This window comes from Elephas maximus, chromosome 27 (genome assembly GCF_024166365.1).
Source record: "Elephas maximus indicus isolate mEleMax1 chromosome 27, mEleMax1 primary haplotype, whole genome shotgun sequence".
Taxonomy (NCBI): domain Eukaryota; kingdom Metazoa; phylum Chordata; class Mammalia; order Proboscidea; family Elephantidae; genus Elephas; species Elephas maximus.
This window is the reverse complement of record NC_064845.1, coordinates 380,917-394,823: the sequence shown is the minus strand read 5'-3', so window position 1 is coordinate 394,823 and position 13,907 is coordinate 380,917. Positions and strand designations below refer to the sequence as shown.

General features: G+C 39.8%; 1 protein-coding gene across 11 annotated transcripts in view; it reads left to right on the top strand.

The window, feature by feature from the left end:
- The window catches only part of MYRIP (myosin VIIA and Rab interacting protein), a 372,549-nt gene that overhangs the window by 51,268 nt on the left and 307,374 nt on the right, over positions 1–13,907 (top strand). Inside the window, exon 2 of one of the 11 annotated variants that reach the window (XM_049870914.1) lies at positions 10,249–11,055. The exons of the other annotated variants lie outside the window; for them this stretch is intronic. The gene's annotated coding sequence lies outside the window, so the exon portion shown is untranslated. The remainder of the gene's footprint in view (positions 1–10,248; positions 11,056–13,907) is intronic. 11 annotated transcript variants of the gene reach the window in all.

The window sequence follows — 13,907 nt, the reverse complement described above, 5'->3', positions numbered from 1 at the left end:
CAGGAATACAAGGTCAGGCAGTCCAGGCACCATAATTGTATAATTGTTTTTTTCCGTTCATGATCATTGAAGAGCATGTCTGTTAATGGTAGACCAGACAATCGGGACTTACATTCCCAGTGAGGGCAACAAGAAAAGCTGAATAAAATATGTGGGAAAAAAACAATAAAACACATCTGCTTAAAGGTATTAGAAACCTAACAAAATAGTGAAGAATCAGTGGGCCAGAACCTGTGGGGAACAGTGGCCCAGGCAGGTGAGCCCAGCATTTGGGGCCTTCTTTTCCCTGGGACACCTGACAATTTGTGGAGCTGAACAACACTTTTGACAGTCCTTCGAGGCTGTTGTTGAGTGCCCTCAAGTCAATTCCAACTCATAGTGACCCTATAGGATAGAAGAAGTGGCCTATAGGTTTCCTAGGCTGTAATCTTTACGGGAGCAGTTTGCCAGGCCTTTTCCCCCTTGGAATGGCTGGTGGGTTCAAACTGCGGACATTTCCTACCACTTAACCTCTGCAGCACCAAGGCTCTCTCTTGAGACTAGAGAGACGGAATTAGAGGCCAGAGGCTGACAAGAGGAGGGGCCCCACTGAAACCTCCTCGCTTGAGATCCCAGAAGGTTCCACCTTAGGAGGGTGAACCAGATGCAGAAGGCCTGTGCAGAGACTGCAGCTCAGCTGCGAATTGTTTCAGTCCCTGAAATTGATAAAGCAGTCCCAGCTTGCTGGTGCTACAGGCACCTGACAGAAATAAACACGAATCCTCTCTGTCGCTGTAGCTGCCATCGAGTTGGTCCCCGACTCATGGTGACCCTGTGCACAATGGAACTAAGCTCTGTCCGGTCCTGTGCCATCTGCGTGATCAGTTGAAGATTGGACCATTGTATCCGTAGGGTTTTCACTGGCTGATTTTTCAGGAGGAGATCTCCAGGCATTTCTTTTGAGGTGCCTCTGGGTAGACTGGAACATCTAACCTTTCAGTTAGCAGCTAAAGGAGTGTTAGCCTTTCCACCACCCAGGGACTTCACCCTCCACAAGGTGGTTTAAATTTACAGCTGTAACAGTGATATCTCATTCACTCACAGACTTATTGGCACGATATGGTACTAAGATTTGAATCTTTGCAAATTTGATAGGTGAAAAAGTGTTTTTCTAATGTGCATTTCTCTTTTCATATGTTGGGATAGGTCTATGAGTCATTTATGTTTATTTTTTATAAATATTGTATTTTTGGTGGAAGTGTACACAGCAAAACGGGTTCCTGTTCAGTTTCTGCACGTCGTTCAGAGACATGGGTTACGTTCTTCACATTATCACCAATCTCCATGTTCCATTCCCATTAACCTAGTCCCTCAGCCTTCTCATCTATCCTCTAGAGCATTTGTTGGCCTTTTGGTCTCATACAGGTGGTTTTTTAAAAAAGCGCAGTACTCGGGTGATAGTCATCACTTTATGAACTAACCTGCTATTTAGCTAAAGGTGGCTTGAGGGGATAGTTTTGATTCAAGGCTTAAAAACAATGTCTCAGGGCAGTAGTCTTAGGATTCCTCCTGTCTCAGTGGCGGGGCGGATTAACCAGTAAGCAAGGTATGCATGGACTTAATTGTGTTACTAATCTGTGAAAAACAGGTGACATTGCATTGCAGGTTAGTAAGTAAGCCCATGTGTACCTTGCTTATTGGGTAATCCATCCCTGCTCAGTGGGCCCAGTAAGTCTGGATTTTTTGAAAATTCGATATTCTGTTCTACATTATTCCCTCTTTTTCTCGGGACCCATGTATTGTCATCCTGATCAGTATTTACAGTACTGGTAGCAGGGCACCATCTAGTTCTTCTCGTCTCAGGGAAGCGGAGGCCATGGTTCATGTAGACAGTCAGTCCCGTGTACTGATTTCCTTCTGTGAGCCTTGGGTTTCCTTCTTTTTTCTTTTGCTCCAGACCAGTAGAGACCAATAGTTGTAGCTTAGATGGCCGCTCACAAGCTTTTAAAACCCCAGACACTACTCACCAGACTAGGATGTAGGACATAAACTTTATAAACTATATTATATCAGTTGACCGAGTTTTCCTGTGAGACTATGACCCTAAGTCTTTAAACCAAGAGAATACATCCTGTGAGGTAACTGGTTATGTCTAAGAAGTATCAGTTTCTGTAACTGTGACCCTTATTTGTTTTATTACATACAGAGAAGCCTGTGAGAGCCAGACCTTGATGGGGCTAACTTGTTTTTCCAGGCCTCGAAAGTCTTCCACTTTTGACAAGGCGCAGTCTTACCACTTTTCTGTCACTCTCTATTAGTGGAAAATATTGGCGTTTTCCTTCCCTGGCAGGTTTCCGCCTTACACAGGTTCTAGCTTTCGAAGGTTTTACTCTATGTGTGTGTGTATACATATATACACACACACGTATTTTGGTTGTTGTTGCAAGATTGTATATAACATAGCATTTACCAACACATCTTTTTGTGTGTGTGCCTTTATATTTCTTTTTGAGAACTTCATATCCCTTGCCTTTTTTTCCTCTCTGTACCCATTTCTGTTAGGTTTGTTGCTCTTTCTCTCTCTTTTTAAATTCATTCGTTGAAGTTGTTATTATATTGGTGGAAATTATCTTTTTGTTTTGTTATGAAAAATGGTTTTTCCCCATTTTTCTTTTGACTTTCCATATAGTGGTTTTACTGAAGTTATGCAGGCATTTAAAATTTTATGTTATCTAGTGTTTTTACTGGATTTTGGGTGGAGTGTTTTTAACGGTTTCTTAATTTTGTGTCATATTTACCTACTCTGCGATTATAAAAGAATCATCTTGTGTTTTCCTCGTATTACCTTTATGGCTTCACTTGAAGTTATTGATTCCGTTTTGGAATTCTTTTGGTGTGAGGTATAGGTATGTTGCTCATTGCTTTCATTCATAAAGAAAAAAAATTTTTTTTTTTTTTAAATCAGTTTTCCTTAGGACACAATGTAGTCTCAAATTTTTTTAATGAATTGTTTACTTATTCTAGTGTTTCCATTTCTTTCTTTTGGAGTCCCCTCTATTTTTCCTCCATATCTGTAATCTTCTCCTCAGTGTTTTTAACTTTTTTATGTCCATTTCATTTTGTTCTTTTGGTCGTATCTGTCCCCCATGTCTCTTACTTTGTTCCGGTAGTTTTTTTGGCTCCCTTTTATGCCTTTTTTGTCATAATTCCTACAATGGTTATTTTTTGTTCCAGTCCTTTGCTGAACTCTACCAACTCATATTTTATCATTTCTTATTGCTTTGAATTTTCCTTTGTTTCTTGTATCATGGATGTCATTATATTATTGAAATTTTATTTCCTTAGAAAATATTTGGCCACCTGACTTGCTTCATTGTCTTATAATAAGAGATCTTTACCTGCCGTTTGCCTTTCTTGCTCATTTAATTTTTTATCTTCTGTTATGCTGTTTAAGCCTAGTTTCTTTCTTTTTTATTACTCATCATTAAGAGTTGAGTTTTTTCCTGAATACCTATCTGAAGAAGGGTCATGGGAGTTGGAGGAGTGGTCTGGCTAGCTGGAATTTTTCTTATGATTGGCATTTATTTCATCAAAGACAATGGAGAAAGGAAGGTTTTCTTTAATGAAATGCTTGCCTTTTCCTCTGCTGCAGAAAAATGCTGACTGCTTCTGTAAACATATCATCTCTCTGTGTGATTCATTATAAATTGTTGCCTTTTTGTTTGTTTTAAAAAAAGAAACCTTTAGGTCTATACGAGCTCATTTAGATAGCTGGTCTACCCTCATACCCACCGTTTCCCGCTGAGGCTAGAAGCTCAGGTGGCCTCTGGCCTTTGAGAAGAACGATCTTACTGGTGCTCGCTGAGGCCTGCCCTGCTGCTGCAGAAATTCCCCCTGCGACCCTCTTCTCTCCTCTTCCTCCCGCTCCTCTTCCCCTGTCTTAAATGACGTTTCACTTCTATTTGGGCTCTGTGGCTTTAATTGCCTCCTGAGTTAGCCAGAAATGAAATTTGCATTTTTTTTTCATTTTTCTTATTGCTATTTGGATGATTTCCAGATTTCCGGAGTGACTTCATACCACCAAGTTCAAGCTAGAAATCAACCTAGGTTTTTTTTTAAGCTGCAAAAAGCCCAATAATAGGCATTTCTTTTAACAAGTCAATGCAGAGTGGCATGAAGAAAATTTTCATCATCTTGTCTTGACCAGCTCGAGACTGTCTTCTTGGGATATCCACTATTAACATTTGGTATGTTTGTATTAACATAGTTCTCTGTTTTTATAAAAATATATGCAAAGGCACGTATATGTCAAGTATAGGTTTTATTGTATAAACTCACATGTATAGGTTTTATTGTGTAAAACGTTTGTGGTATTCACATTACTCAGCAGTTATTTTTATTGTTTTCTCTATGTATTTGAACATCTCTCTGTAATTAGTGAAAATAGATCTAACTCGTTTTTTACAATAAATAGCCACTTACTGTTACAGGGCATGGGTGTAACACATTTTATTCAACCACACCTGCTGGTAGACTTTCAGATTATTTCCAGGTTTTTGCAGCTATAAACAGTGTTGCAGTAAACATTGATTTACACACACCTTTACACTAAGGTGCTTTGATTTTTCAAAGATCACTCTCCAAAATTGGTATTGCTGCATCAAAGGTATTTCATTAAAAAAAATTGCAGTCTACTTTTCCAACAGTTATATCTGTTCGTCTTCCCACTAGCAATGGATGAAGGCTGATTTCCTCACATCCTCAGTGGAGTTACCAGTCTTACTGTATTTTGCTAATTCAAGGGGAGAACAATAAATAGTTAATTAAACCTGACCATTGATGAGGTTAAGCACCTTCCTTATACACTTTTTCAATTTTTAATTGTCATTGTCTTATCATTTTATAGAGGTTCCTTTGAATATCGTGACTATGAGCCATTTTTCTTACAAGTTAAACCAAAAAAACCAAACCTGTTGCCGTCGAGTCAATTCCGACTCATACCAGCCCTATAGGACAGAGTAGAACTGCCCCATAGGGTTTCTAAGGAGCAGCTGGTGGATTTGAACTGCTGACCTTTTGGCTAGCAGCAGTACCTTTTAACCACTATGCTACCAGGGTTTCCTCTTACAAGTTACACATACCTTTTCTATTTTATCCTTTTGATCTTATGTATAATGTCTGACTTTTTACTTTATGATGTCATTAGTTATACCATTTTAAATTTCTATATAGACAAATACACCTCTCTTTGCATTTATGGATTTCCTATCCTCCTTTGAACACTGGTGGCGCAGTGGTGAAACCGCTGGCCTGTTAACTGGAAAGATCAGTGGCTCAGACCCACCAGCCGCTCTGCGGGGGAAAGATGTGACAGTCTGCTTCCATAAAGATGACAGCCGTGGGAGCCTTATGGGGCAGTTCTACTCTGTCCTGTGGGCTTGCTATGAGTTGGAATCAACTCAATGGCAATGGGTTTTTATCTTCCTCTAGAAGTTTCCCTTACAAGGCTCCCTAAATCTATACAAATATTAATAAAAACTATTATAATATTTTTAGTATTTTAAAAAAAAATTTAGATCTGTAGCCCACTTGATAGAGATCATTACCCTGGCTCAGTGAGTGGTGATTGTAGGGTAAGGATTCAGAATACAAGGAAACTAGGTACGCCCTTGCCCAGCCCAGGTGAAACCTGGAGATAGCCTGATACCTGGCAGAGATAGTGGGCTGGTGAGGGTGGGAATGGCAGACGCAGTTGGAGGTGGAATCTCTTAGTAACGGAGGGCCGATCGCCTGGGGGTGTGAGAGGAAGGAGAATGAGGCCATCTTGGGGATTAGGTGGCCAGAGTTGCTGGTCCCTAAAACAAGGGCCCAAGGAGATAAGCACATGTAAGTTTAGTTGTAGACTGAGTATGGGACTGAATAAGCATCTTACATAAGTGCATTGCTAGAAATTTAGATTTTATGTAATTTAGCCTGGCACTTGCTGGTGAGCAGAATGCTTCAAAGAGTATGAATTTTTTCTTCTGTTAAGTTAGAGAAGTAAATTGTAACATGACCTGAAAGTGGAATAATCATATGTGAAGAGTGGTAATTTAAATAGCTTCAAGCATGACTTTTTAAATTGTAGAATTAATGTAATCATGTTACCGAGAACTTGGAAAATAGAAGAAAAGTGACTCATGAACAGATCGCTCTCAAGCAACCACCGCTTTGTCATACCCTGCCTCCTGCTTAGCCTGTTAGGGCGGAGGACAAGGATAGCTTTTCTCTAGCACTTGCAGTTAAATGCCTCTCACGTAAATAAATGAGGTGAGCGCGCTGCCGCCGCTTGTGTCTTAGCGCAAACCTGCAAATTGGACCCTTTCCCCTTTGTGTTTTGAGAGGCTTCTGGAGAGCTGAGTGTGGTAAGTTTGTTTTGGTTCCTGCCTCAGCTGATATAACAAAACGTGACCAAACACGTGGAATCAAGCACAATTTAGTCTTAAGTGTTGTGAGGCTTCATAAATTAAAAAACAAACAAAACCAAAATTCTTTTATACCTGGGTTTCCTGTTCTCCAAATGATTGAGTTTTACAGATGGCCTCAGGCTGAATGTGTTGGGTTCCTTGACCTATTCAGATTGGAAGACCTTACCCATCTTTGCGTTCATTACACTGAATCTCAAATTATCCTTTGCTCATCCCCAAATTTTTGAAAAATGTCAACGTCTGGAAATACAAATATTCTTTGGTTCTGGGGAACATAATAGGAAGCTGAGTTGATACTACTTTGTATACCAGTTGATACTAATAAAGATAGGATATCCATTAGGCAGTATTTCAAGCCCTTGGGCATAAAACAGGGATTTTTAGCAGCTTGTATTGTAACTCTTCCTGTTTTATGGTAGCTGCAGCTATAAATCGATGCAAAATCAAGTGTAATTCAGTAGTGACCAGTTTGTAGGTGGCTTCCTGTAATGTGTTATAATTAGGCTTCTCTTTCAATGACCTATTGTGGTTCTCTGTTGAAATGCCAAGACCATTTATTGTGTTATAATCTTCAGTTCTTCTTGTTAACAATTATTGCCAGCATTTATTAGTATTCAAAATAAAATTTCTTTTTATTTTATTTATAAGTAAATAATGCATTCTCACTGTGGGAAAACCAGAAAACATAAATAAGCAAAAAATAATAATTTAAAATTACAAGGAATCCTACCACCTAGGGATGATCAGGGTGGGCAATTGGCATATGATTTTTTTTTTTTCAATGTGAACCACACACATTTTGAGAAAAGTGAAAAATGGAGATAATTTTGTATATTTTTTAATCTGTAGTTTTCACTCGTTTGTTTTGAACTGTCGATAATAACATCATTGTTTTATAGCACTGTAGCATCCTGTCTTAAAGATGTATCAGCGTATTTAATCAACGCGCATTCGTTAGACATTTACTTAAACAACTTGCTTTCAACAATGCCAAGATAAATGCCTTTATACATAACCTCGATAATTTTTTATTCCTTAATTATTCAAATAATGTTTGTTGTAGAAGGGAGGAAAAATGTACGCAAATACCAACCTAAAGAAGTCACATCCTGTGAAGTTTTATTACACAAAGATAACCATATATATACATTTTTTTGTGATTATCTTTCAGTACGTTTGTATCTTATCTATTTACGTTATTGTTGTTAGGTGCCATCGTGTAGGTTCCGACTCGTAGTGATCCTCTGTGTACAACAGAGTGAAACACCGCCCAGTCCCGTGCCATCCTCACAATCATTGCTGTTCGAGCCCACTGATGCAGCCACTGTGTCAGCCCATCTCTTCAGGGTCTCCCTCTTTTTATCTGACCCTCTGCTTCACCAAGCATGATGTCCTTCTCCTGGGACTGGTCCCTCCTAATAATATGTCCAAAGTATATGAGATGAAGTCTCACCATCCTTGCTTCCAAGGAGCATTCCAGCTGTCCTTCTTCCAAGACAGATTTGTTCGTTCTTCTGGCAGTCCATGGTATATTGAGTATTCTTTATCACCACAATGATTCAAATACATCAGTTCTTCTTTGGTCTTCCTTATTCATCGTCCAGCTTTCACATGAACAGGAAACAATTGAAAATGCAATGGCTTGGGTCAGGTGCCCATTAGCCCTCAAAGTGTGACATCTGTGTTTTTAACACTTTAAAGAGGTCTCTTGCAGCAGATTTGCCCAGTGCAATGCATTGTTTGATTTCTTGATTGCTGCATCCATGGGTGTTGATTGTGGATCCAAGTAAAATGAAATCCTTGACAGTGTCAGTCTTTTCTCCATTTATGATGATGTCGCGTATTGGTCCAGTTGTGAGGATTTGTGTTTTCTTTATGTTGAGGTGTAATTCATACTGAAGGCTGTAGTGTTTCAGCAGGCAAGGCTGTGCCATCTTCATATTGCAGATTGTTAACAAATCTTCTATCTTGATGCTTTGTTGTTCTTCATATAGTCCAGTTTCTTGGATTATTTGCTCAGCATACAGATTGAATAGGTATGTTGAAAGGATACAACCCCCACACACACCTTTCCTAATTTTAAACCATGCAGTATCCCCTTTTTCTGTTTGAACGACTGCCTCTTGGTCTAGGTACAGGTACCTCATGAGCACAGTTAAGTGTTCTGGAATTCCCATTCTTTGCAATGTTACCCTTAGTTTGTTATGCTCCACACAGTCAAATGCCTTTGCATAGTCAATAAAGTACAGATAAACATCTTTTTGGTGTTGTCTGCTCTCAGCCAGGATCCATCTGACATCAGCGATGGTATCTCTCGTTCCACGTCCTCGTCTGAATCCGGCTTGAATTTCTGGCAGTTCTCTGTCAGTGTACTGCTGGCAGCTGTTTTTGAATTGTCTTCAGCAAAATTTTCTTGCATGTGATATTAATGATATGAATTCGATAATTTCTGTATTCTGTTGGATCACTGTCATAGATTGAATTGTGTCCCCCCAAAATATCTGTCAACTTGACTAGGTCATGATTCCCAATATTGTATCATTGTCTGCCGTTTTGTCATTGATGAGATTTCCCTTTGTTGTAAATCCTATCACTATGATATAACAAAATGGATTAGTGGCAGTTATATTAATGAGATCTTTGAGATATAAAGGAGAGAAGCAAGCAGAGAGAGAGGGGGCCCTCATACCACCAAGGAAGAAGCCCTGGGAGCAGAGCATGTCCTTTGGACCCAGGGTCCCTGCTTGGAGAAGCTCTTAGCCAGAAGGGTTGACAAGAAGGACCTTCTTCCAGAGCTGACAGAGAGGAAAGGCCTTCCCGCGGAGCTGACGCCCTGAATTTGAACTTTTAGCCAACTAGACTGAGAGAAAAATTTCTCTTTTTTAAAGCCATCTGCTCGTGGTATTTCTGTTACAGCAGCACTAGATGACCAAGACAATCATTGTTCTTTGGAATGGGCACAAATACGAATCCCTTCCGGGGGTGGTCAGGGAACTGTCTTCCAGACTTCTTGGCCTAGATGAGCAACTGCTCGCAGTGTCGTATCCTTTTGTTGAAACGTCTCAGCTGGCGTTTTGTCAATTCCTGGAGCCTTGTTTTTCACCAGTGCCTTCAGTGCAGCTTGGGCTTCACCCTTCAGTACCTTCAGTTCTCAATCATATGCTACCTCCTGTTTACCAAGTCTTTTTGGTACAGAGACTCCGTATTCCTTCCATTTTCTTTTGATGCTTCCAACATTGTTCAATATTTTGCCCGTAGAATCCTTCAATATTGCAATTTTAGACTTGAATTTTTTCTTGAGTTCTTTCAGCCTGAGAAATGCCGAGTGTTCTTGTCTTTTTTTTTTCTAACTGCAGGTCTTTGCACATGTCCTTATAATACCTTTCTTTGTCTTTGAAATCTTCTGTTTAGCTTTCACTTCATCATTCTTCCATTCGCTTTAGCTACTCTGTGTTTCAGAGCAAGTTTCATAGTCTCTTCTGACATCCATTTTGGTCTTTTCTTTCTTTCCTGTCTTTTCAATGACCTTTTGCTTTCTTCATGTATGAAGTTCTCAATATCACACTATAACTCCCCTGGTCTTTGGTCTTTAGTGTTCACTGCATCAAATCTGTTCTTGAGATGGTCTCTGGATTCAGGTGGTATCTACTCAGAGTCGTACTTTGGCTTTCATGGACTCATTTAAATCCTCCTCAGCTTCAGCTTGAACTTGCTTATGAGCAATTGATGATCTGTTCCGCAGTTGACCCCTGTCCTTTTTCTGACTGATGATATTGAACTTTTCCATCGTTTCTTTCCACAGATGTGGTCGATACGATTCCTGTGTATTCCATCTGGCAAGATGCACGTGTATAGTCACCATTTATGTTGTTGAAAAAGGTATTTGCAGTGAATAAGTCCTTGGTCTAGTAAAATTCTATCAGGTGATCTCCAGGGTTGTTTCTGTTTCCAAGGCCGTATTTTCCAACTACTGATCCTTCGTCTTTGTTTCCACCTTTAGCATTCCAATCACCAGTAATTATCAGTGTATCTTGATTGCATATTTGTTCAATTCCAGACACCAGAAGTTGGTAAAAATCTTCAATTTCTTCATCTATGGCCTTCCTGGTGGTGCTTTAATCTGAATAATAGTCGTATTAACTGGTCTTCCTTGTAGGTGTATGGATATTATCCTATCACTGACATGTTATACCACTCATCTGTCAGTTTGTTGTTCTATGGTGGCTTGCCTGTTGCTGTGATGCCAGCAGGCTCACCCACAGTAGACAGGTTTCAGCGGAGCTTCCAGACCAAGACAGACGAGGAAGAAGGACCCGGCGGTCTACTTCTGGAAAAAAAAAAAAACTGGCCAGTGAAAACCTTATGAAGAGCAGCAGAACACTGTCTGATATAGTGCTGGAAGATAAGCCCCTGGGGTTTGAAGGCACTCATGCCAGCTCAGAAAGAGCTACCTCCTCAAAGTAGAGTCGACCTTAAAGATATGGACGGAGTCAAGATTTTGGGACCTTCATTTGCCGATGTGGCACGACTCAAAATGAGAAGAAACGGTTGCAAGCATGCATTAATCATCAGAACGTGGAGAGCATTCGGTGTGAATTTAGGAAAATTGGTAAGTGGTAAAAAATGAAATGGAATGCATAAAGGTTGGTATCTAGGCAGAAGTGAGCTGAAATGGACTGGTATTGGCCATTTTGTATGGGGATAATTGTATGGTCTGCTATGCTTGAATGACAAACTGAAGATAAATGGCGCCACGTGCTTCGTCCAAAAGATCATTTCAAGATCTGTTTACACAGGATATGATTCATGCTGTATTTTCTGTTGAACTATATCACACTTAAAGTGCACAAATCATAAGTGTACAGCTCAGCGAACTTTCACAAGCTGAGCACATCTGTGTAACTAGCACCCAGATCAGGAAACAGCATTCCCCAGTACCCAGGGATTTCCCCCCACCAGCCCAGCCCCTTCTACCATACGGTATGTACATATTGTGTCTGACTTATTTTGCTCAACATGGTATTTGTGAATTTTACCTGTCCTATTATATGTAATTGTATTTTATCCACGCTTATTGCTGTTTAGTATTCCAGTGTGTGACTACGCCACAATTTATCTATTCTTCTGTTGATGAATATTTGCATATTTTCCAGTTTGGGTCTGTTATTAATGGTGTTGTTATCACATCCTTGTATTAACACATGCTTTATGTGAACTACACACTGTGTTTTTCCTTTGATTCCCTTGTTAGTGTGTAATAAATGTCTTTTAATACATTTTTATGTATACATAATATTTCATTGTCCTTGACATCATTCCACAATTCATCTGGTCTTCTGTCATTAGTGCTCAGTGCATCAAATCTTTTCTTGAGATGGTCTCTAAATTCAGGTGGGATATACTCAGAGTTGTACTTTGGCTCTCATGGACTTTTTCTAATTTTCTTCAGCTTCAACTTGAACACTAAATGACCGAAGACCAGGCTAGTTGTGGAATAATATCAAGGACATCATACTTGAAGAAAGCAAGAGGTCATTGAAAAGACAGGAAAGAAAGAAGAGACCAAAACAGATGTCAGAAGAGACTCTGAAACTTTCTCTGGAATGTAGAGTAGCTAAAGGAAGAAATGATGAAGTAAAAGAGCTGAACAGAAGATTTCAAAGGGCGGCTCAAGAAGACAAAGTAAGGTGTTACAAGGACGTGTGCAAAGACCTGGAGTTAGAATACCAAAAGGAAAGAACATGCTCAGCATTTCTCAAGCTGAAAGAACTGAAGAAAAAGTTCAAGCCTCAAGTTGCAATACTGAAGGATTCTGTGGGCAAAATAGTGAACAACTCGGGAAGCATCAAAAGAAGATGGAAGGAATACAAAGAACCACTGTACCAAAAAGATGTCATTTCAGGAGGTAGCATATGATCAATAACTGATGGTACTGAAGGAAGAAGCCCAAGCTGCACTGAAGACACTGGTAAAAAAACAAGGCTCCAGGAATTGACGGAACACCAATTGAGATGTTTCAACAAATGGATGCAGCACTGGAAGTGCTCACTCCTGTATGCGAAGAAGCTCGGAAGAGAGCTACCTGGCCAGCTGACTGAAAGAGATCCATATTTATGCCTATTGCATAGAAAGTGATCCAACCAAACATGGAAATTATCAATGTAATTAATATCACACTCAAGTAAAATTTTCCTGAAGATCATTCAAAAGTGGTTGCAGCAGTACATCAGCAAGGAACTGCCAGAAATTCAAGCTGAATTCAGAAGAGGATGTGGAACCAGGGGTATCATTGCTGATGTCAGATGGATCCTGGCTGAAAGCAGAGAATACCAGAAGGCGTTCACCTGTATTTTATTGACTATGTAAAGGCATTCAGCTGTGTGGATCATAACAAATTATGGATAACATTGTGAAGAACGGGAATTCCAGAACATTTAATTGTGCTCACGAGGGAACCTGTTCATGAATCAAGAGGCAGTCTTTCAAACAGAACAAGGGGATACTGTGTGATTTAAAGTCAGGAAAGGTGTGCATCAGGGTTGTATCTTTTCACCATTCTTATTCAATCTATATGCTGAGCAAATAATCTGAGAAGCTGAGCTATATGAAGAAGAATGGGGCATCAGGTTTGGAGGAAGACTTATTAACAATCTGCGTTACGCAGATGACAGCCTTGCTTGCTGAAGGTGAAGAAGACTTGAGGCACTTACTGATGAAGATCAAAGACTACAGCCTTCAGTATGAATTACACCTCAGCATAAAGAAAACACAAATCCTCACAACTGGACCAATAAGCAACATCATGATAAATGGAGAAAATATTGAAGTTGTCAAGGATTTCATTTTAGTTGGATCCACAATCAACACCCATAGAAGCAGCAGTCAAGAAATCAAATGATGCATTTCATTGGGCAAATCTGCTACAAAAGACCTCTTTAAAGTGTTGAAAAGCAAAGTTGTCACTTTAAAGACTAAGGAGGGCCTGACCCAGGCCATGATGTTTTCAGTTGCCTCATGTGCATATGAAAGCTGGACAGTGAATACGGAAGATCAAAGAAAAATTTATGCCTTTGAATCACGGTGTTGGTGAAGAATATCAAATATACCGTGGACTGCCAAAAGAACAAACAAATCTGTCTTGGAAAAAGTACAGCTAGAATACTCCTTAGAAGTAAGGTTGGCAAGACTTGGACACGGATCAGTCCTTGGAGAAGGACATCATGCTTGGTAAAGAAGAGGGTCAGTGAAAAAAGGAAGACTCTAAAGTGAGATGGATTGACACAGTGGCTACAGCAAGGGGCTGAAGCAGAACAATTGTGAGGATGGCACAGGACTGGGCAGTGCTTTGTTCTGTTGTACATGGGGTTGCTATGAGTCAACCGTCTCGATGGCACCTAACAACAACATTTCATTGTATGGTTGTACATAATTTAATCCTACTTTTAGACTTTTAGTTTATTT